The sequence below is a fragment of the Giraffa tippelskirchi genome, chromosome 11, assembly GCF_054371585.1.
Source record: "Giraffa tippelskirchi isolate mGirTip1 chromosome 11, T2T-mGirTip1v1.2.pri, whole genome shotgun sequence".
NCBI lineage: Eukaryota > Metazoa > Chordata > Mammalia > Artiodactyla > Giraffidae > Giraffa > Giraffa tippelskirchi.
Genome location: NC_137285.1, coordinates 6,181,175 through 6,205,730, shown reverse-complemented (window position 1 = coordinate 6,205,730; position 24,556 = coordinate 6,181,175). Strand labels below are relative to the sequence as shown.

At 44.0% G+C, this 24,556-nt stretch overlaps 1 protein-coding gene across 19 annotated transcripts in view; it reads left to right on the top strand.

Annotated features, from left to right (window-relative positions):
* LOC145525154 (uncharacterized) overlaps positions 1–24,556 on the top strand; it is a 371,065-nt gene that overhangs the window by 12,663 nt on the left and 333,846 nt on the right. The window lies entirely within an intron of this gene.

Here is a 24,556-nt window from a genome sequence, read left to right as displayed (position 1 = left end):
TATCTAGTATGTGTCTTTGTCAATCTCAATTTATCCCTCCCTCCCCACTGGTAATCATAAGGTTGTTTTCTACATCTGTGACTTTATTTCTGTTTTGTAAGTTTATTTGTACCATTTTTTAAGATTCAACATATAAGTGACATCATATGATATTTGTCTTTCTTTGACATTACTCAATTTGACAATCTGTAGGTCCATCCATGTTGCTGCTGTAAATACTTTTTATTTAAGAGTTGGAATTATTTGCTGGTTGGTTGTTTTTGTTTTCGGTACAACCAGAAAATACTATTATATTGAATTTGGGAAGTTTAAAAAAAAAAAAAGGATATTGAATTTAAGCTCACTGAGGGCAGGGATTTATGTCTTTTATTTTTTCCTGGAACAATGTTTGGCACAGAGTAGTTGCCTGCTAATTGCTTATTGTACTGTGTAAGCATAGGAATGAATATGAGAACAAAGGCTCCTTTTCTTTGCTAATTGTGTGAACTAGAGAAGGGAATTAATCTCTTTTTATGGATGAAATTATGGGGATGAAATGATTTATGTGAAGTTGCTTGCTGAAGTATACAATAATATACACATGTGTATTGGTTACCCATGGACACAATAATGCTGTGAAAGGTACATGAAAAGGTGCTCAACATGACTAACCATCAGGGAAATGCAAATCAAAACTACAATGAGTGGTTAAGAATCTGCCTTCCAGTTCAGAGGTCGCAGGTTCTATCTCTGGTCTGGGAACCAAGATCCCACAGGCCGAGGGGTAACTAAGCCAGCACACCACAACTACTGAACCCTTGCACCATAAACGACAGAGCCTGTGTGTTCTGGAGCCCATGTGCCATAATTAGAGAGATGGCCACACATCGCAAGGAAAGATCCCATGTGCCGTAATTATGATCCAAAACAGCCAAAAAAAAAAAAAAATTAAAATATTGCAATGAGCTATTTCCTTACAGCTGTCAGGATGATTAACATGACTGCCTAAAGTCTAAGTGCTCAGTCCCAGGACTGTGGTAGTTTTCCCCTGCCTTGGGCCAAAAAGAACCCCAGAATCTAGGATGAGGTAAAGGGGAATTAGTTCTCTTCTCCTCACCAATTATAGTAGACGCTCTGGTGGAAACACTGGTGGGGGCCATGTCTGAGAGGGTGGATGTTCAGGGTCAAGTGACCTCAGCAGTGCTGGGGGGAGGGGAGAGGGACACAGGGTCTGGGAGGTGGAAGGGTCTGGCAGAAGGTTATCCGGGCCATCTCCTTGAACTCCCCATCTAAGCTGTGGACTTTAAAAATTGTATCTTATTTACTCCTGTGCTCAGCATCCAGTGGGGCATCTGAAGCAGGGATACTCAGTAAATGCATGATTGAATTTAAAAATCAGCATGATGGTCTGCCCTGGGGAGGGTCATCTTTTCCAACAGGGGAAATCTAAAACCAAAAATGGGGTGGTCAGAGGTGGGAGGATTGAGCTATTGGCACTGTGGCTACACCTCTCACCAGGGGAAGCAGGTCTTTAGCTACTAGTTATGGAGAAATGTTACCCAATGTCAGTACTGTTCTGCCTGCCTGCCTTTTGGTTGGGGGCAGCAGAGACACCCCTCGCCCTACCAGCTGAGAAGTACCTCATGGGCCAGTCAGCATCCTTTTAAGCCATTGGGCAAAACGAGAAACTTTGGATGGCTTTTGGAGGCAGGACCTGCTCATTCCAGCCTTGTTACCTCTCTGTTTTCTTCTATCTCTGGATCAGGGGTAAACAGTTTAAGAGATTGAGCTTCTTCAGTGTCAAACAGGTCTGAGTTCAAATCTAGGATCTATCATTTGCTCTACATGTAACCTTGGGCAGGGAATGAGTGTCCCTTCTCCAGTCCTCAGTTTCCTCATCTGTAAATGGGTATAATAGTAGCAGAACCCATTCATGTGAAGATTCAGTAATGTAGTCTAGGACAAGTACTTAGTCCCGACTTCCTCAAATGTGTATTGAGGGCTAGCTTGATGCCAGGATTTGAGAGATATAATGGAGACAAAAACAGATACTGTATCTGCCTCTGTTGGTAGTAGGCTAGTGGTGGTAATGGTCAAGTTAGAAATCACACAGAGAAGTGTGAAATTGCCATTGTGATCACTCCTGTGAATGGAGTTGCACGGATCTCTGAGAGTCTCCAGGGAGGAGTTCAGCCTTGTCTGGGAGGTCAGAGAAAGCTTCCCCGAAGTACTGACTCTTGGGCAAAAGTCCCAAGCAGCAGCACCTAGAAAGCATTCAGTGTATGTATCACTGTCCTCTTCTTCTTTGCCTTCAGAGGTCAGTTTAGCTCAGCTGGTAAAGAATCTGCCTGCAATGCAGGAGATCCTGGTTCAATCCCTGGGTCAGGAAGATCCCCTGGAGGAGGATATGGCTACCCACTCCAGTATTCTTGTCTGGAGAATCCCATGGACAGAGGAGCCTGGTGGGCTGTAGTCCATGGGGTCACAAAGAGTCAGACATGACTTAGCGACTAAACAACAACAACAACAAATCTCTTTCAATCCTCTAGTAATCTCCTGTAGAGTAAGTAGGATTGCTGTTCTCATTGTAACACACTGAGTCTGAGAGGCGAAGTCATCGTTTAGAGGAAGGAATAAAACGGGTTAAAATCCAGATCTTTCAGACTCCAGAGTTCTTTCCTCTGTAGACACAGCAGTGTGGTTCATATCTTCCTGGTGTGATTGATGCCTGGGAGGAACCTGCACAGAATCCCAGTGATTAGGTTTGCAGAGAGTTTGTCTTCCCAAAGGTTCACCATGCCTAGAACCCCACCACTGGCTTGGCAGCCCTTACAGTCCTCTTCTAGGTAGAATTTTTCCCCCATTATTTATAGTGGCCAACAAAATGGGTCAGCTCCCCATGTGTGTTGTGTGTGTGAGTCACTCAGTTGTGGCCGACTCTTTGCGACCCCATGGACTGCAGCCCACTAGGCTTCTCTGTCCATGAGATTTTCCAGACAAGCATACTGGAGTGGATTGCCATTTCCTTCTCCAGGGGATCTTCCCAACCCAGGGATCGAACCCGGGTCTCCTGCACTGCAGGCAGATTCTTTACCAACTGAGCTACAAGGGAAACCCCATGAGGAGAGACAAATTTAAGATGTTAATTAAAAGAGATTTGGGAGCAGGTACATTCAAAGGTGGGCTTCCTAGGTGGCGTCAGTGGTAAAGAATCTGCTTGCAAGGCAGGAGATTCAGGAGATGAGGGTTCGATCCCTGGATTGGGAAGATCCCCTGGAGGAGGGCATGGTAACCCACTCTAGTATTTTTGCTGGGAAAATCCCATAGACAGAGGAGCCTGGTGGGTTACAGTCCACGGGGTCGCAAAGAGTTGTACGCAACTGAAATGACTGTGTACGCGTGCATAATCAAAGGCAAAGTGAAGAAGACACCTGGACCTCTCTGCCTCCTCTTCACCTCCCCACAACCCCCTAATCATAGAGGAGTCAAGATCTTAGTAACGTAGCCTGAGAGAGGTCAAAACTTTAGTAACCACCTAATTCAATCCACTTATGTAATGTCTGAGAAACCTGAGTTTCAGAGAGGGTTAGATATTTGCCCAAAGGCACACAGCATGTGACTTACAGCATAGGGACTTGTACCAGGGTTTCTTAAATGCTCTTGTGCTTTTTTTCCCTCTGTACCATATTCCTTCTAGTTTTTTTTGGGGGGGGGGCACTTAAAATTGCCTCCTGAAGGAAGGCAGCAGATTTATGGGTTAATAAACATTTACAATGAGCTGCTGAAAAAACAGACTCAGGTAGACAGGAATTATTCATTCAAATTAACTATAAATTAAGATCAACCTAATTTAGGCCTATTAAAATGGAAAGCATATTATCTCTCATTCAAAGGAATTTGTATTTGATGCAAATAGAACAAGTTCCTAAACTTTAGAAATGTTCTTGGATTTTTCAGCTGCATAGTTAACCAATGGAGAATGGGCCCCCGATTTAAAAGCAGGGGAACATACGGAACAATAATTAGTTATGTAAATAATGTGGCATTCTTGTTTATAATTAGTTCAAGAATAAAATAAAATTCACGCATGTCACAGGACTAATTTTCGTATGCAAATGAACAATCAAAATTATAAACGGTAATAATGCAGTTTGGGAGATGTGACATTCTCAATTTATTAGCAGAGGTGCCAGTTATAGCTGATGATGGCTGACGTTGAGAGATTTCAAAGGTGCCCAGACCTGAAAAATTCTCACCCGTCAAGAAGAGAAAATCTAACTTAAATATTTTCACCCATTTTATGTTGCTGATGGCCACAAAGTGTGCCCAGGGCTCCCCCAAGGCTGGAAAGAGAGATTGCCACACCAGGGAGAGAGGACGCCAAGAGCATCTTTGAAAACATTGCCTTGAATCTGGCTGGTGGAAGGAGCCAAGAGAGGGCATTCTAACCTGGGTTCTGGACCTCAACTCTGTGTATGACCTTGGGCAAGCCACCTGCCCTTGCTCGGTCTCATGTTCCTCATTTAAGATGGAGGTTTTGTGAAAGAGTTGGTGGATGTTTTGGAATCAAGCATTTAGGTTAGAATCTCTGTTCTGCTGCTTGCTAACTGTAGGGCTTCCTCCTTAACCTCTCTGGGCTTATGTTTCCTCATATGTCAAATGACAGTAATAATAGTGTCCCTTGTCTGTAAGCAGTGCTGAATTAGCTCAAAGAAGGACTACGTGCAAGTTTGATGGAAAGTATAATATCAGGGGAAGAAAAAGAATGAGAGAATCAGCTAGAAAAAATGGTGCTTAAATTTTGGCATTTGTGAGAGCTTTGTGTTGTTCTGAAAAATAGGTTGAAATTACACTATGTCACCATGAAGATGTGTATCATGTTTCTTGAGATTTACCCATTCATCCATCCACCCACCCATCATCCATCCATCCATCTGTCTATCCATCCATCCGTCTATCCATCCATCCATCATCCATCCATCCATCCATTCATCCATCTATCCATCATCCTTCCATCCATCTAACTATTAAGAACATTTAGAAGGTTAACTGTGTACCATGTAAAGGGTGGAGACTCCAGGCCCATTAAACTGGTGGCACTCCAGATTTGGGTTGGGAATGAATGATTACTGGGCAACTACCCTGTGCTGGGCTCTGTCTAGAAGCTTTAGTTACATGATCTCATTTAATCCTTATACAGCCCTGAAAGTTATAAGTAACAATACATAAAATAATAATAGCTATCATTTATTGAGTGTTGCTATGCACTAGGCATTGCGATTAGACATTTATGTGAATTATATCAGTTAATGTCCTCAATAGTTTTGAAAAGGAGTTACTCTTATTTCCCAGATTTACCATTATTTCCCAGATTCAGAGAGGTTAAGTGTGCTGCCCGAGGTCACACAGGACATGAACACTCAAGCCAGGCTGTAGCCCCTGGTCTTTGGAATTCCAGGGGGGCTTCTGTGTCCTTTGCTGTGCCTTCAGGACAGTGGTCTTCTCTTGAGGGGTGCATGCTGGCTCCTGGCCCCACGAGACAATCGGAGTAGGAAGACAAATGCCTTCTCCCAGAATTGTCTCTGCTCCTTCCCCAGGGGGCGTCCCCTCCTGAGAACCCTGACTGGTCAGCCTGTGCTCAGAGCAGCCTGAGAGGGTCCTCCATAGCTCCCAGATGTGAGCACACGCAGCCGTCAAGCTCCCAGAAGTCTCTGGATCCCAAGAGCAATGGGGGACCCTGCAGGATTAATTGCATCTCCAGCTCCCAGCAGGGAAGCAAGGGGCTGAGACAGCTCAGCCTGGTTCAGACTGAAGGGAAGGCACCCAGGTAGCAAAGAGAAGACCTCCGTGGCTCAGGGGCTCTGTTCTGCAGGCCCAAGAGCCTACGTGGGCAGAGAAAGGCTCATGGCAGGTAGGGAAGACCATGGAGGGCCTCGCGTCTTCCAGGGGGATGATGTCAGATCCCAAAGTCCTTTTCTCCCATGCAATTCTGGAATTACACATTGGAAAAGGAGCCCCAGAAGGATCTTTTTCACCTTCTTAATTCTTTTGATGTGGCCTTCTTCCCTGTCTTTCTCTCTATTCTTCTTCCATAGTTATTTTGGGGCACCTACTGTGTATTATGCTCAGAAAGAACCAGGCAGACTCAGTCTCCAGCTCCATGGAGCTGGGTCTAGGTGGGGAAGACAGAAATCATCAGATAACCGGCACAAAGAAAGGCGTGTTTACACGCTAGGAGGGTTATGTCAGGGAGTCACAGGTCTCCCTGCAACAGGGACTGGCTTCATTGGGGGATTGGCCAGGAAGGGCTTTCCTGAGGGAGTGACATTGGCACCAGGACCAAAGGATAACCAGGTGAAGAATCACTTCACCTCTCGAAGCCTCAATTTTCTTGTCTGTAAAATGGGATAACAGTAGCACCAACATTCTAGGACATTTGTGAGGATGAAATGCCACAAGACAGGGGGAAATGCATGGCACACGGATGGTCCTTAGTTAACACACATCATAGCACACCTCCACGTGAAGCCACCGTAGATTGGAAGTTTCACCTTTGACCTAGGAACTGCTTGCTGGTCCGAGGGGCTAAAAAGTGCAAGACTGCCGCATGAAATGCTTTGATGATGAAACACAGAAGACGAAGGGTCTCTCTCTGCCATGTGTATGTGCATTTGTGTGTGTGTATGTGTGTAAAAGTGAAGGGGGCGGAGAGAGAAAGAGAAAGAGGGTTGCACGGAGAAGGTGGTGCCTGGGCCACATCCTAAACAGTTAATACTGTTCAAGAGAATGAAGGAGGGAAGAGTGTTGAAATTAGAAGCAATAGCAAGTGTGAAGTGATTAAAATATGAGAATGAATGTTGTCTGTTGGTTGATACCTGAAAAAATTCAGATAGTCACATGGAACAGATGTTCACACAAAACAAGCTTTATTAAGACAACACCATATAGACATTGCAGGATAAAGGTTTAATTCTTGGGAAAAAAAAGACAATGCTGCTATTCTTAATAACAATAACAATGGAGATAATAACAACAATGACCACAAACACAGAGGGAGGCAGTGCTTTGCCAGATACTACATGTGGCTGACATGCTAAAATACTATCTACTCATTCTGTGATGTTGCCTGACTTGATGTCCAACACTGTGTGGGCTACTCACACTGGCGAGGAATTGAGGGTAGCGCTGTAGAGGAATTTTCTGTTCTATCTCAGAAGAGATGCTCTGTTTCTGCAGGGTTACCCTTGGCAACATGAATGGTCTAGACAGGTTCTTTCTTTGTTTCCTGGAGGGTCAAATTGAGACAGATATATTAAAGAAACAGGTTTAGCTCAGTCAAAGAATGATTGTACAGAGCTCTAAGAGGTAGTGAGCTCCCTGTTATGGGGATATGCAAATGTAACCTGGCTAATTCCTCATTGGAGATGTTTTGAGAGCGGCCAGAGAGAAGTCAGGGACCTGCCACTGCAGGGGACAAGGGTTCGATCTCTGGTCCAGGAAGATTCCACATGCTTCGGGGCAACTAAGCCCATGCCCTGCAACTTCTGAGCCCCCACATTCTGGAGCCTGCGAGCCACAACTGCTGAAGCCCATGCACCTTAGAGCCTGTGCTCTGCAACAAGAGAAGCTAGCCCAATGAGAAACCCATGTACCGCCAGCGAGAGAGTAGCCCCTGCTCGCTGCAACTAGAGAAAGCCTGTGCAAAAAGCAATGAAGACCCAGTGCAGCCAAAAATAGATAGATAGATAAATAAATTAGAGAAGAAAAGAAGTCAGGGAAGAAGAAGCATGAGGAATTGGACTAGGAGACCCCTGAAATCCCTCCAATTCCAAGATCCCGTGGTTTTAGGGAGGCAGAAATGTCTTCTATGAAAGGCTTTTACAAACAGTGGGAAACACTCTCATCTTTGCTGTCCTTGTCTTGAGGAGCCTTGACTATGATTTGCACAACTGCAGGGGGATGGGTGCCTTACTGCCTCACAGTTCCTTTCCAGCCCTTGAAAGCATTCTGGTCTGTGCTTGCAGCCCCCCTCTGAAACCGTAACCAGAGTCACCTTCACCTCTTCCCAACTGTTGCCACAGCTTCCTGCCGCAGCGGTTGGCTATATGCAAAGAACATCACACTTTACATAGGAAATCCTTTTAAAATACACCATCCACTGTTGGATTTCCTCATTTTAGGCATGTGAAATAAGAATGGCCAGGCTTCCAAGACGCCTTGGCTCTGTTCCCAGCAACATTCTTTTTATTTCGTCCTTTGGCTGTGTCAGGTCTTGGTCGTGGCACCTGGAGTCTTCATTGCGTCATGCGGGGTTTTTCATGGTGGCTCACAGACGCTCTAGTTGCCTCGCGCAGGCTCATGTGGCACTCTTGTGGGCTTAGTTGCTCTGGGGCATGTGGAATCTTAGTTCCTCGACCAGGGATCAAACCTGAGTCCCCTGCATTGCAAGGTGGATTCTTAACTACTGGACCACTAAAGAAGTCCACCCCATCCAGCAGCATTTCTTCATGGGACAGATATTTGTGGGGGCCAAAAATAGATCAATCATGTTAAACTTAAAATTGAGAATGCTTGTTCATTGAAAGACATTAACTGAGTGAAAAGGTCAGAGAGTGAAAAAGTAAGAAATTGAGTGGGAGGAGATATTTGAAATTCGTATACTTGACGAAGAGCTCATACATAGACCAAATAAAAGGACTCCCACCATCCACACGAGAATGGCAGATAATCCTACAGAGAGATGGGCAAAAGGCTTGAACAGGCAGTTCACCAAAATGGACATTGAAATGAGCGATACATGTATGTGTTCATTTTCAGAAGTCAACGGAATAATGCGGATTAAAATCACCATGTGATACTACTGCACACACTACGTATTGGTTAAAATATTTTAAAAACTAGGGAATTCCGAATGTTGGTGAGAATATGGAGTAACTGCAACAATTTTGCATTGCTTGTGGGAGAATAAATTGAAATAACCATTTGGGAAATCTGTTTGCTGGCATCTACTAAAGCCAAGCTTATGCATATCCTATGACCTAGTAATTCCATTTCTTGGTATAAATCCAACTGAAATACATACAGATATGCACCAAGAGACTTGTAAAAGGAAGTTTATAGCAGCACTATTTGCATTAGTCCCAAGCAGAAACAACGTAAATGCTAACAACAGAAGCATGGCTAAATAAATTATGGTACATTCATGCAGTAGAAAACCAAGCACCCAAGACCATGAACAAACCACAGATACATACAAAAACATGGATGAATCTCACAAACATGATTTCAGGTGAAAGAAGGCAGACCCCAAAAGAACATGTGCCCTGTGAGTCTATCTACCTCAAATTCAACAGTGTGTCAGGAGTTGGGAGGGTGGTTATTCTTTGAAGTTGGGGGGTGACTTGGGGGATACGACAATCTTCTGGGGGTTGGAGATGGGGTAGGAGAGGCTGGGAATGTTGTGTGTCTTGAGTTCGAGTACTAGTTGCACACATGTTTGGTTTGCAAAATTTCATTGGTTGCATACTATGACTTGTACATCTTTCCACGAGTATATTATGTATTAATAGAGTTTATTTAAACATATTTATGGGGTCTTGCAATGTGCAAACCAGGTTTGACTCTGGGGAGTCGTCCAAAAATCAATGGAGAGGAAACCCTCCCCATTATGAAACGGAGTATTAGACGTTCTAGTGGATGCTGTGGACTTGCTGGGTGGCCTCAGGTGAGAGACCCCCTTTCCCTTAGAGATAGGAGAACTGGGTCTCATTTCCCCATCTGTAAGTTGAGACTCCTAACTCTTTTCCCCAATCACACCCAGCGGGCAAATTCCCTTTTCATCGCTCCCTCCTGCCCTCAAAGAGACAAGCCCTCCTCACCATATGTCTTTTTATTTATTTCCACTCAGAGCCACCTATCAAATCGTGGTCCTGAAAGGCAAGGCAAGGAGGGGCCCTGGCTTCCACCTCCGTGAATCCCACAGCCCTCCTTCTGAGATCTGCAGGGGGAGCATGAAATATTTAAAAGCTTAAATTGAAATCCTGTTAGCGCCAGGTCTTGGAAAGCCAAGTTCCCCAGCCCCAGAACATCAGTATCTGTTTGTTGGTGTCACTTAGGGACCCCGGCTTTCCAAACCATTGACTGAACCTTTCTGTCAATCCAACACTTTTAGGGTAATTTAACTTAATAATACCTTTGTCTGGCACCGCTGCCTGTATCTGAAGGGTGATTACCATAGAAGTTATTTTAGGTTGTTTAATGGAATGTAGTAAATTCTCAATTGACAGGGCAGATCCTCAGAATGGCTTTTCAAAGTGTTTACCTTTCAAAGCTTCCCCCCACTCACTTTACCAAACTTACTACTTTGAGCTGGTGAAGACTTCATAAATTATTAGCAATTGTTCTCCCCCCGTGTTCACATGCATCATTAATTCTTTGTAAAAAGTTCAAACTGTCCGGAGCTTAATTGTTATCACTGGGAGAACGGCTGGAAATGGATGTGGGCTCTATTATTTCTGTCAGAAATTTTGACTTATTGCACTTGATATTTTACCCATCACATCATATTCTCAGCACAAGAGACTGAAAGAGAGGAAGGGAGAGGGGGCAAAAAAGAATATAACTGCTTCGCCTTGAAACAAAAAAAATAATAATACATATATTTCTGGGGAAAAAAGTCAGAGATCCAGGTGACAAAATAATAGTTCTAATCCCCCAAAGAGAGAGGAGGAGAGCAGTATTGAGGGGAAAATTTATGTTGTAACTTTTATTGGCTTGAACTGTATTTTTATTCTAAGGTTTGAAGGTTCTATAATTCTAGGAATCTAATTTTTAACAGTTCTGAGATACTGAAATTCCGTGTGTCCAAGTTCCCGAGGCATTTGATTTTTAGGATAAATTAATCCAACAGTCCAAGATTCAGTTCTGCTGCGAAGTGTAGTCTCTCAGCATTAGAATAATATTGACAAGAGCCACAATAATAGCTAGCATTTATTAAGAGCTTATTATGTGCAGGCATGGTGCTAAGTGCTTCCTATGCATCACCTCATTTAATCTTCACATCCCCTGAAACTTGATTAACCCCATTACACAGCTGGGTAAATGGAGGCAAAGACTGGTTGAGTAACATGCTGAAGAACACACAGCTGGTTAGTGGTAGGGTTAAGCTTTAAACTCAGGCAGCCTGTTTTCAATCTCTTAAGTGTAGAATCTAAGTATCCCATCTCAAGGTACTGTTGGTGGTTCTTTTTGGGTTTTTTTTGGCTACACTCCACGGTATGTGGGATCTTAGTTCCCTGACCAGGGATCGAACCCATGCCCCCTGCACTGGAAACATGGAGTCTTAACCACTGGACTTCCAGGAAGTCCCTGTCAGTGGCTCTTTTGTCCCTACCTGGAATGCTATGGATTAGGCAGTGCATGGAAGTGCAAGTGATCACACTTGTAGGTGAGTCTATTGCCAGACAGCATCCCAGGTGGCCCAGCTCTGGCCTATCTTCTGCCTTTGTGGACACTGCTGTTCAGCCCAGCAGGTCTTCCCTTCCCATTCATCCTACAAGGTCCTCTCCTCCAAGGAGCCTTCAACTGTGCTCTGTCACAATTAGAAATGATTGCTCTATACTCTAAAACATCACAGCTTTTGGTACCAGGCAATGGGGTGGCAGACATCTGGTAAACCACCCAAAAGTATGGAGCATGGGATCAGATGTTGGGCTGGAATCTTGCTTCAGTGAATTGAACTTGAGTTAGGCATGTCATTTGAGCCTCAGCTTTCTCATCTGTAAAATAGGCTGTCTCATAGGATTGTTGTGAGGATTAAGGGAGGTGCTCAAGGGGAGCCTAGTAAGCTGCCTCATATGCAGTTGGTGCTCAATAAATATTGAGTGCTGTTCTGACTTGTAATGTTATAGTTATCTGTGAGTATGTCCTATCTTTCATACTGAATGTTTTTGTGGGTTAGAGCACGAGGATCAATTATCTTTTGGGCATTTTCCGTGGGGTCAACGTCTGTACTGAAGGCTTTATGTTTGTGACATCACTCTACCCTTATAACCGCCCTCTGAGCCCGTGATTATCCCATTCTTCAAAGGAGGAGACTGAGTCTCAGGTTAGTCTTCCTACTCAGTCACAGGGATAGTGTGTGCTGGTTCTGGGATTCACGCTGAGATGGGAAAGCCTGGGTCTGTGCTGCTGAGGGAGGAGGACCAGGGGTTTATCTTCTCTGTGCTTTTCTCCAGAAGCTCAGTGAAGAATATTTGGGAGGAGTCTCCCGGCAGCACCTGTTTTGTCTTTAGACCTTGGCCAGGGAGGTAGGGCCATTGTCTGTACGAGTCAGGCAGGAAAGTAGTCGTTTTCCTGAGGAGATTCTCATGAGTTGCTTTGATTGAGTACCTACTCCCATTTGTCTTTCTGCTGGTCTTCATGGTCTTCCTTCCCAATAAAGCAGGAGGAGGTCCTGATGTCCCAGTGACGGCCGGAGTGGCTTCTAGATCAAGCGTGCAGGTGGGTGGGAAGGATTGGGCCAGGACACAGGGGCTTGAGTTCTGGCCCTGCTATCTGTGTGACTTTGGGGACAGCCCCTTCTCTCCCTGGATATTCTTTCCCACAGTTGCAGAAGCTTGCGAGTTGTATTATCATTTAAGTGGCTTCCATACTGTTTCAGTTTGTGAAGCAGTTGAACCAGATGCTCAGATGAAATTGTTATGAGGAAAACTTACACTCAAGTGGGTGGCGAGGGAATGGGGGTGTTGATCCCACCCCTCAGCTCCCCAGTGGCACCCAAGGCACCCACAGTGAACACCAGCATGCCATAAGACACTGTTTGAAAAGAGGTTGCCAAATGGCCCCTAAAGATATTTATTCCTCCAATGTTCTGTGTCTCTTATCATCCTAAACAATTCAGCTTAGAACTTCTCAGTGGAGCAATGAGCCAGTCCAACATCCTGAGAGTTTGAGCAGAGAGGATACTGTGGCCTTGGCCATTGATTTCTATCTGGCTTTGGAATATGGGTCTGCAGTTTCCTCCAAGTCACAAGCTTGCCTGTGCCTCAAATCTTGTGGGAGAACTCGCACTCCCTCTCCGGATGCCTCCTTTCTTCTTTGCTGAGTGAAGAAGTGTCACCATCAACAAAGGAGATGAGGATGTCGTGTGAATTCTAGCGCATCAGAGATAGTTTAGGCTAGTGGTCTACATGGGAGTAGGAAAGATGTCTCTGTGGTTCTCCTGGGGGAGGGAAGGAAGGGCAGAGTCCACCCACCAGCCCTTCCCTCACCAGAGTACCTGTACTCTGCTGCTTTCCATATGCATGTGGGCTTTTAAAATAGTATTTTTTTTAAAATCAGAGTATAACTGCTTTACAGTGTTGTGTTATTTGCTGCAGTACAACAGTATGAGTCAGCTCTATGTATACATATATCCCCTCCCTCGTAAGGGCTTACCAGGTGGTGCTAGCGGTAAAGAACCCGCCTGCCAATGCAGGAGACATAAGAGAAGCGGGCTCCATCCTTGAGTGGGGAAGATCCTCTGGAGGAGGAAATGGCAATCCACTCCAGGGTTCTTGCCTGGAGAGTCCCATGGACAGAGGAGCCTGATGGACTGTAGTCCATGGGGTTGCAAAGAGCTGGACACGACTGAAGTGACTTAGAGTGCACTTCCCTCTTGAACCTCTCACCCCCTCACCCCACCCCTCTAGGTCATCACAGAGCACAGAGCTGAGCTCCCTGTGCTATACAACAGCTTCTCACTAGCTAGCTATTTTACACATGCTGCATGATGTGGCCAAAAAAGAAAAATAGTAAAATTATTTCTGTTTAGTGTTTTATTTTCCTCTGTATCACACAGAAAGCTAAGACTGTGCTATGTTGAAGCCCACTTCTTCTGGCTCATAAGAACCTATTGTGTCCATCTCTTCCCAGCTCTATTCAGTGAAGTTGTGTTGGTAGCTTGAAATTGGCCATGGTGGGACTACTTACACCAAGACGATTAGCCAACACTGTGAGTCAGAGTTTTCCCCTAGGGGAGTCGGTTGTTAAATATTTACCAGCATGCCACTAGATTAATATAATAACGCTTATATACCCACCACCCAGCTTCGGTAAATCTTGACATTTTGCTGTATGTATTTGGTTCAGACCTTTCATTTTTCTTTTAAGGGATAAAATAATACAAAAACAGTTGGCTCCATCTGTATTACTCCCCACAATCTCATTCATTTGCTTCCTGATCCAGAAATATAGTCCCATCCCAAACTTGGTGTTTATCATGTTTTAAAAATATTTTTACTACATATGTGTCCATAAATAATACATGGTATTGTTTTGCATATTCTTAGATTTATATCCGTCGTGTTCTACCATATGCATCATTCCACAACTTTTATTTTAAAATACATTTTATGTTTTTTTAAAAGATTCATACATGTTGATATATGTAATTCTAGTTCATTCATTTTAATTTCTATATGGTGTTCCATTGTATAAATATACTAACATTAATTTATTCTTTTCTCCACTGATGGACATGTAGGCTGTTTCCAATTTTTGTACACATCTCCTGGTGCACATATGTAAGAATTTTTAAGGTATATACTTAGAAGTGGAATTTCTAGGTGCAAGAATATGCATATCTTAATCTCTACTAGGTTTGCCAAGTTGCTCCCCAAAATGGTTGTACAAATTTACACTCCCACTAGCAGTGGATAAGAGTTCTTGCCAACAATTGGCATTGTCAGATGGCTTAATATTTTCCAATCTGATGGGTGTAAAATGATATCTCTTTGTGGGTTTAATTTGCATTTTCCTGATTACTAGCAAGATTGTGCATCTTTACATATGTTCAATGGACATTTATTTTTCTGTTTTGTGAATTATCTATTCATTTCTTATGCCATTTTCCCCCAAAGTATTGTTTATCTTTCTTGTAAATCAATTAAAAATATATTCTGATTCTTAATACTTTGTGATTGTATGAAGTGAGTGAAATTTTTTTCCTACTAGTATGAATCTTATTTTTCAATACTGTGTGGGCTATCTTTGGGTAGAAGTTTTCAAGTTTAATTAATCACAGTTTTTAATCTTTTAGGATTTGTGCTTTGAGTCTGTTTTAATATAGATAGTCCATCCTGAGGTTATAAGATATATTCTTACAATTTATTGTATAATTTGAAAAGTTTTATTTTTCCCTATGAGGTCTTTAATTAACGTAGAATTTATTTTTTCATAATATGTTAGAGAGGAATCTAATTTTCTTTGTTTTTCATGTATGTACCCAATTGTCCCACCACAATTTAAGAAATATTCCATCTTTTCATCTCTGATTCTCAGTAATGTCTTGCAGTTTTTAGTGTAATAAATTTTCTTATTGTTTGTTAGATTTATTTCTTAGGTATTTGAAATATTTGATACTATTATAGTTTAGTAATTTTCTTAAAATTTTTTTCTATGTGTTCATTGCTGATGTACAGAAATAAAATTGATTTTTGTGTATATTGGCCTTGTATCCAGTGACATTGTTAAACTAAAAGTATTAATACTGAATGATGCTGGGAAAGATTGAAGACAGGAGGAGAAGGGGATGACAGAGGATGAGATGGTTGGATGGCATCACTGACTCGATGGACGTGAGTTTGAGCAAGCTCTGGGAGTTGGTGATGGACAGGGAGGCCTGGCGTGCTGCAGTCCATGGGGTCACAAAGAGTCAGACACGATTGAGCGACTGAATTGACTGAATAGTTTATAGATTCTTTTGGATCTTCTACGTACTTACTCATGTCACCAGTGAATAAAGACAGTTTTATTTCTTCATTCTCAATCCTTAAGCTTTTACTTTCTTTTTCTTTCGAATTGCTCTGACTAGGTCCTGTAGTACAATGCTGAATGGAACTGTTGACAGCAAGCATTCTTACCTAGTTCCTTATTTCATGGGAAAAGTTTTCAGTAGTTTTCACCATTAGGAATAAACTTTGATATATTTAAATTTAAAAGGTCAGATTGAGGAAGATTCCTGCTATTTCTAATTTATTGTTTCTGTGGGTTGAAAAATTATCATGTTATGTATTTGTGTGCTCCCCCTCTCCCTTTTAATGTAATCCAGACTTGCGAGATATTTTTGTTTATTGGTTTTATTTTGAACAGTGGCTTTTGTATTTGTTTATCCTCTCTATTGTTCTGAGGTGTTGAGGCTGGAATTTTGGCAGTTGCCCTTCTGGTACAGACATACCTTGAAGAAACTGTGGGTTTGGTTCCAGACCACTGCAGTAAAATAAATATTGCAATAAAGCAAGTCGTATACATGTTTTGGTTTCCCAGTGCATAAAAAAGTTATATTTACACTATACTATTGTCCATTAAGTGTGCAAAAGGACCATGTCTAAAAATTTTATACACCTTAATTAAAAAAAACAAACTTTGTTGCTAAAAAATGTTATGCACTGTCTGAAACTTGAGCAGGTTGTAGTAGTCACATCCAAGATCACCACAACAAATATAATAATAATGAAAAAGTTTGAAATACTGTAAGAATTGCCAAAATGTGACACAGACATGAAGTGAGCAAATGCTGTTGGAAAATGATGTCGGTAGATTTGATCAATGCAGCGTTGCCAAAAACCTTCCATTTGTAAAGCAAAAACAAAGTGCATTATCTGTGAAGTGCAATAAAACAAGGTATGCTTGTAGTCAGGTTCAAGGATAAAGAGTTTGCCCGGGGAAGACAATGGTATAGTGGATAGTAATTGCTTGACATGATTAATTCCTTTAAAGGGACATTGAAAGGGCATTGTTCATCCTCAATCTTCAGTACCCAGAACAGAGCATCTCATGTAGAAGTGCTCCATAATGCTTGGCAAATGGATGAATGGAATTCATCCCATGGAGATGCCAGAAATGAGTAAAAGCCTTTTTACCTTTGCAGTATCCCACTTCTGACACCCTTATTGTAATCTTTCTAGAAAGTAAACTGGACTTTAGCAGAGATAGGAAGACCCAATCTTCTCAGGCTATTTATTTTCATCAGGCCTCCCTAATACAAAACACTCTGTCCATTGTGGTTTTGGCCATGAATATAGAGCTTTCGAGAGCAATTCTAGTTGTTGGACAGGAAGTGCTTCCATACCAGAAAGACTTTCTAAAATAGATGAATACAAATCAGTTTCATTCATGCCAAGCCAAGCCAACTGAATCCTACAAAATGTACCCAACTTAGTTCACATCAATTCCATTGAAATTCACCAATATGATGACCCAGCTCAGCCCAACTCAACTAACAAAATGCAACCCAATTTGACCAGATATTATTTAACAAAACCAAACCAACCCAACAAATCATAAAACTCAACACAATACAATAACTGCTATCAGTCTTACAACCTAACTCAACTCAACACAAGCAAATTCAAGTAAGAAAAATGTCCTGCACAAGATGTCCCAACAATGTAATGAAATTCAATGGAGTGCAATTTTAAAAACTGTTTTAACATCTTTTCGGCTTAAGGGTACTTCAAATACTATACCAAAATAATATCTATAAAATGTGTATTTGTTTACAGTTAGTTTTTGAACAAACCCTTGAAACCATAGCCTTTTCAAACCTCCTCTGTGTAGGTATGAGGAAACCGAATCTCATAAATTAGAAAATTCTCTCTATTCATCTCCCTCGCCTTTCTGGCCCCCAGAATCCTCACAACACTTTATCTTACTTTCTGGTCTCATCTGCACTAGACTGTGAGCTCTAGGGGGCAGAGACCATGTCTTATTCACCTGTCTACACTCATCACCTTTCAAAGGGACTTGAGAAACATGGTTTAAATGAATGAATGATCAGAGGAAGAAATCTGAGAAGCTCATTCTGTTTTGAAGCATCCATAGAGTTTATCTGTTTTGGGGTCCTATTGAGGAGGATGCTAAGGCAGAAGGCACAGACAAGCCTATATCTGAATCCTGGCTCTGCCACTTACTAGCTGTGTGTCCTTGGGCAAGTCACATCACCTCTCTTGGACTTGCCCATAGAGTGAGGAATATAATACCAACTCCAGGGGTGTTTTGAGGATAATTTCTGAGTTGATACATGTAAAGCCCTTCATACTGTGTCTAACATATAATTGAGGATTAATAAATAGTGACTAGAATTTGTCTCTGAGTCTTTGGCATTTTACCTTTGCAGTTTGGGGACACTCCCTCTGTGGACCAGGAAAACTCAAAAAGTCTCTGCTAGATTTCTTGTAGAATAACATCTTCTTTTGCCATGGTTTCAGTGGCATAATTATTGAATAACCACTATTTTTTTTTTTGTATTTCACTATGATTCCTGTGTTAAAATAGGCTTGAGAATGATCAGTCTGGTAGAAGTGTGAATGCTTAAACAGTTAGGGATTAGGGCACAGAACTTATGACAGCTACAGTCATTTGAACATACACTGTTTGCCACCCCTGGTGGATTCACAGCTAATGGCACATGATTCCTGTGCCAGAGGAACTTATAGTTTAGAGAGAAGATGATGTAGAAATGAGGTTGACGGGAGCTAACTTTGAGAACTTCAGATGTGGCAGCCACGTGTGCTGGGCAGTGGGTTGGTGTTTGGAAAGGTGGTGTATTCTGGGCTGCTTTGGCCAGGCCCTTTCCCCCTCTGAGTTTCAGTCTCTTCCTCGCTGTAGAGAGGATCACAGTACATACCTCATTGATTGTTGGGGGATTCAATAGGAGACCGACCAGTTCCCTGGCTTACAAGGTGCGAAATCCATATTGGTCCCTCCTTCCTCATTTACATGGGTTACCTTGCACCCCGGTGACACCACACATTTGTGTGTGCACACACACACATATGCACACACATACCCCTGCGTATTTATTAAGCACAGTTAAGACACCGAAAGTAAAACAGAGTCAACAAGAGTTCTGGGCTCAGAAAGTATGTCTCCCTACCTGAAGCAATACCCATCCCTCGAGTCATGAAAAATAGGTTCATCTGACTCCACATTCTGCAATGAGAGACCCACATGGCATCATCCAAACTGCTGGACAAGCCCTTGAGGCTGTCAGACACACAAATGGCCTCATCTGAACAGCTTGGTCTCCACCTTCTCTCCGGGTGCCAGGCTGCCCCAGATTGGGGCTCACATCTAAGTCCCATTTGCTTCACTGGGCTGCCAGGACAGCTGGCTCCAAAGTCAACTGCCTCCCCCGCTAAGGAGCTGGAACTGAATTCTTCTTCATTACAGCCCGGCTGTGGGTTAGGCATTATAAATAACATCATGCAGACAGCCAGATGGACGGCATGCCTAACTGGGGGCCGCTTCATCTGTCCCAGCAGGGATGGCCCTGAAAATAGCATCTGAGAGACTAGGCAGGACCCACAGAGTGACCATGTCCTTCCCTTGGGTTTAGTGGGAGCCCTCCTAGCTCATTGCATCCAGGAAGATGCCTACCTGTTCTCTTTCTTAGAAATCTCCGCGAAGAAAGGAAAATCTACTGAGACCTCTTCTACTTTTTTTCTTTTGGTAATGGTGAGTACAGTGTGAAAATGTTCTGGGGTAAGATCTGGTCTTAAATCCTGGTCCAGTCATTCACAAGCTGTGTGACCTCAGGCAAGTTAATGAACCACTCAGTTCCCTCACCATTAAGATGAAAGATGAGAATATCGCCCAACTCAAAAGTTGCCGTGGTTGAGGACAGGAGCAGGATCATAGTAAATACTTAGGGGGTGGAAACCATAATTTTAAGGAGGCACCAGGCTGTTGTTGTTCAGCCACTCAGTCGTGTCTGACTCTTTGTTGACCCCATGGACTGTAGCCCGCTAGGCTCCTCTGTCCTCCACTCTCTCCCAGAGTTTGCTCAAATTCATGTCCATTGAGTTGTACATGCTATCCAACAATCTCATCCTCTGTCATCCCCTTCTCCTCCCACCTTCAATCTTTCCCAGCATCAGGGTCTTTTCCGGTGAATCAGCTCTTCTCAGCAGGTGGCTAAAGTAATGGAGCTTCAGCTTCAGCAGCAGTTCTTCCAATGAATATTCAGGGTTCCAGGTTAGTGAGGACAATTACTCAGCTCCCTCCCTTCCTGTATCTTCCAGCATCACTGAGGGCAGCTCTTTCTGAATCTGGGGACTAAGTAAGACCCCCATCTGAAACACCCCTCTGAGGCCTGTGTACCCATCTCCCAGGTCTATTTTATTATCCAGGAGGTAGAGGAGCATAAAAGGAGGTCACAGGACTCAAGTCCCAAGGCTCAGTATATCAGCTGATGCTGCAGGAAACAGAGGTGCCTCAGGGGCAATGAATGAGGCTCTGTTTAATCCCCTACCCCCATGCCCAGCCCCAGAACACACTCCTGACATCTGATTTTATGTCTCAAAACACCCTTACAAATAGATTTAAGCTCCAAGAAAAATCGGAGAGTTGCTACTGTAGCCAGTTGTCCTTTGGTTTGCTCAGAGGACTCTAACCCCCCTCCAGTGACATCACTCTCAAACACATCTGAAGGTGAGTCCTCTTCCAAGCACCATTCCTTGGCATTCAGAGTCTCCCAGCCTGATGCTGCCCCCCTGCCAGCTCACTCCTACATTTCCTCTACACCTTTGTGCTCTAGGTATTAAACTCTGGGACATTCTCTGGATATATTAAATGTGGTCCAGCATCTTTGCATCTGTTCACTGGGTCTTCCCCATCTGCAATGCTGTTCATCTGCTTCTCCATGTCCTCCCATCTTATACTTACCCTTCCAGACCATGCTGAAGTGTTCTTTCATGTCAGAAGATTTCTATTTTGATCTCTCTGAGCAGAAGTAAGCAATTATTCACGTATTCCAATGTTTATTGAATATTTACTTTGCGCTGGACATTGGGGGCAAAGCATGAGCCAAAAAAGAGATGGTCCCTACCTCCATGGAACTTACAGTCCTGATGGGAAGAGAGAGATAACTATCAAATACATAAATGATTGAACATATATGTAGGAATTTAAATTAGTGCCCCTAATGAAATAAAATCAGAGAAGGCAATGGCACCCCACTCCAGTACTCTTGCCTGGAAAATCCCATGGACGGAGGAGCCTGGTAGGCTGCAGTCCATGGGGTCACTAAGAGTTGGACACGACTGAGCGACTTAACTTTCACTTTTCACTTTCATGCATTGGAGAAGGAAATGGCAACCCACTCCAGTATTCTTGCCTGGAGAATCCCAGGGACGGCGGAGCCTGGTGGGCTGCCGTCTGTGGGGTCGCACAGAGTCGGACACGACTGACACGACTTAGCAGCAGCAGCAGCAATGAAATAAAATGGTTCTAGGGCTTCCCTGGTGGCTCTGTGGTTAAGAATCTGCCTGCCGTTGCAGGGGAAAGTGAAAGTTGCTCAGTCGTGTCTGACTCTTTGTGACCCCATGGACTATACAGTCCTGGAATTCTCCAGGTCAGAATACTGGAATGGGTAGCCTTTCCTTTCTCCAGGGGCTCTTCCCAACCCAGGGATGCGGATTCTTTACCAACTGAGCTATCAGGGAAGTCCCCCTCCCCCCCAATGCAGGGGACATGGGTTCAGTCCCTCGTCTGGGAAGATTTCTTACGCTGTGAGGCAACTAAATGTGTGTGCCATAGCTACTGAGCCTATGCTCTAGAGCCTGCGAGCCAAAACTGCTGAGCCTGTGTACTGTAGCTACTGAAGCCTGTGTACTCGAGAGCCCATGCTCTGCAACAAGAGAAGCCAGCACAATGAGAAGCCCACACATAGCAACTGGAGAAATCCTGTGCACAGCATTGAAGACCCAGCACAGCCAGACAGAGAGAGAGAAAGGAGAGAAAGAAACAGGTACTAGGAGAACACATAACAAAGGGATCTGACTTCGATTGGTGATCAGAAGAGGCTTCCTTGAGTAAGTGATGCTGAAGCATCAGGGCAAGTTAGCCGGGTGAGTAAGGAATAGGAAGAGCAGCCCATGCAAAGGTCCTGTGGCAGGACCACTGCAGTATAGTGACCACATATTCGTGTCTGTCCTAGACAACCCCAGGTGTCCTGGGTTATTAATTAGTAGCATCCTCTTTCTCTCTCCAAAGTGGCCTAGCTTGAAAGATACATTGTATGGTTGCCCTGTGATTGTGGCCTGTTTGGGGAATAAAAAGGAACCCAGAGTGTCGGGACTGCAGGAAGAGGAGGAGCCAAAGCTGGAGAGGCTGGGGGGACTGGACCAGGTGGGCTTGAAAGCTGGAGAAGGAGTTCAGGCTCCATCCTAAGAACAAGGTGAACCTCTGAAGGGGTTCAGGCAGGTGTGCCAGGATTGGGTTTGCCTCCTGAAAACATCTCCTTCTTCTCTGTTCTCCTGAGTGCCCTGGACCCTCCCCTTGAAGATCTACCCTGTGTATTATAGGCTGTGGTTTCCATAGCTCTCCTGCTCCTAGATTGTGTGTGAGCTTCAGAGGGGCAGGAGGAACTCGCTGTGACCCTCCCTCCAATTCTTTTCCTCTCTGCTGGCTGGGAGGTGAGTCCCCAGGAAAATCTTGGAAGCTCTGGCAGAATCTCCATTAACTTGGGCAAAGTAGAATATCCCTCCTACTCGCTCTCCTGAGCCAACCTAGAAGCTCATCGAGTAGTCTGAATGAGAAACTAACATATGTCTGAGCCATTATAAATATTGGGAATAAACCTGGGAAATATCGAAAGGGAAAATGCCAGCTACTGAGCACTGAGTGCGTGGCACAGCCAGGCTTGGTATACTCTGTATGCATACTTTCATTAATGCTGACGATATCCACTTTATAGATAAAGAAACAAAGAGAGGTGAAGTTACTTGCCCAAGGCCCACAGCTAATGAGTAGACGAGCTGAGGTCTGAACCCAAGAACTGTTGTTGTTGCTCAGTCACTCAGTTGTGTCAGACTCCTTGCGACCCCATGGACTGCAGCACACCAGGTTTCCCTGTCCTTCACCATCTCCCAGAGTTTGCTCAAAACTCATGTCGATTGAGTCAGTGATGCCATCTAACCATCTCATTCTCTGCTGCCCCCTTCTCCTCTTGCCTTCAGTCTTTTCCAGCATCACCCAAGAATATCTGATTCTAAAACCAAATACCAGTCACAGAATTAACCTGCCCTCTATCTCTCTGTTTGTCAGCTGGAGCAGTGGGGGATCTCCCCCCACTGTGGACCGGGGATTTAGACTGGCTATTTTTCCCTGCCAGGCAGAGCTTCCCCAGAGCAGACGCTGGGGTAGGGGTGGGGGTGGGAGAAAAGACGGGTATCTTACATCCTCGGCCACAGCCTCTGGTCCCATCTCTCCATCAAGTACCCAGCTCAGGCAGCAGCCAGTGGTGGTATTTCTTTCACCTGCCTGCATTTTGGCAGATTTCTCAGAGAGAAATGCTCTTAGATTCATTTAAAAGTCTAAGCAGGGACAGCACAAATTATTAGTGCTTGAAATATTTATAAAGTCCCTTGTTTGCCATGGCATAGGAGGTGAGAGACCACAAATAAAAAGAAGCAGTGGATGTACCATGAACAGCAGAGAGAAATGAAAAGGTAAGGCGTTTTGTGTGTCTGCTGCTGCCTGGTTTTCCAAGGCTGCCCAGGAAGGTGCGTTTTCATTCTGCGTTTGCTCAGGGGAACTTCCTTTCTGTCGCTCCCGCCACATCTCCACCCTGAAGACAATCGCCTGGACATTTGAACTGAAGGCTTAAAGATCACAGACCATCAACATTCGGGGAAGCTGGGTGAAGGATATAGGGAGCTCCCTATGCTACTGGTTTTCTTCCTTTTTAAAAAAATCTTTTGTCTAAAATTGTTTCAAAATAGAAAATTAAAGATATATTATGAAACTTACACTATGTTTGGCCAGAAGAGAATGTGGAGAAAAGTGTTCTTTTTCCCCTTGGACAGGTGGAAAACTGGAGACCCAGAGCACGGGGTCTCAAGTTACCCAGTGAGTCAAAGACAAGAGCTGAAGTCTTCTGACTCCCAGCTCAGACCTCCCCTTCGCTGCCTTCTATCACTTCAGTGCACGATCTGATGCTTTAGGAAAGAGGGTTCAGGTCATGATTTGGGAATCCTATGGCTCTGATTCAATCATTCATGTATGTATATATGAATGTATTATGTGCATATTCATTCATTCACTAAGTGAAGAAATATGGTGCTTTGTCAACAAGTCAGACAGGTCATGCCTTTGAGAACCTAGGAAAAGGTGTGGTTCCGTTGACGTCCACCCTCCTGGTGACCCCCAAGGGCTCTGGAGCATGAATAGCATAGAGTTGCCCCACCCTGGAGCAAGGAGGCTGGTCTTCTGTACCCTTTACACTACTTAGTTAGTGGCAGTGGGACACCCCTCAGGGAGGGGGTCGTCTCCCAGGTCTTTCCAAGCAAGTTGGCTCTTGTTGGCTGAGGGCAATTCTTAGCTGTAGGGCGCAGCTGTGAGTATGAACGGTCAGCGTTCACAGTAGGTGGGACTGGATGTACTGGTCTTTCCAAGGGACCTGAGTAGGGCACTGAGAGTGTGTGCTGCTGAGAAACTGGAGCTTCATCCCACTGGGAAACTGATGGAGATGGTAGGGAACTTGCACGTCCCTGTGAGACAGCAGGCTCTCTATCCGCCAGCTCCCATCAGTCCT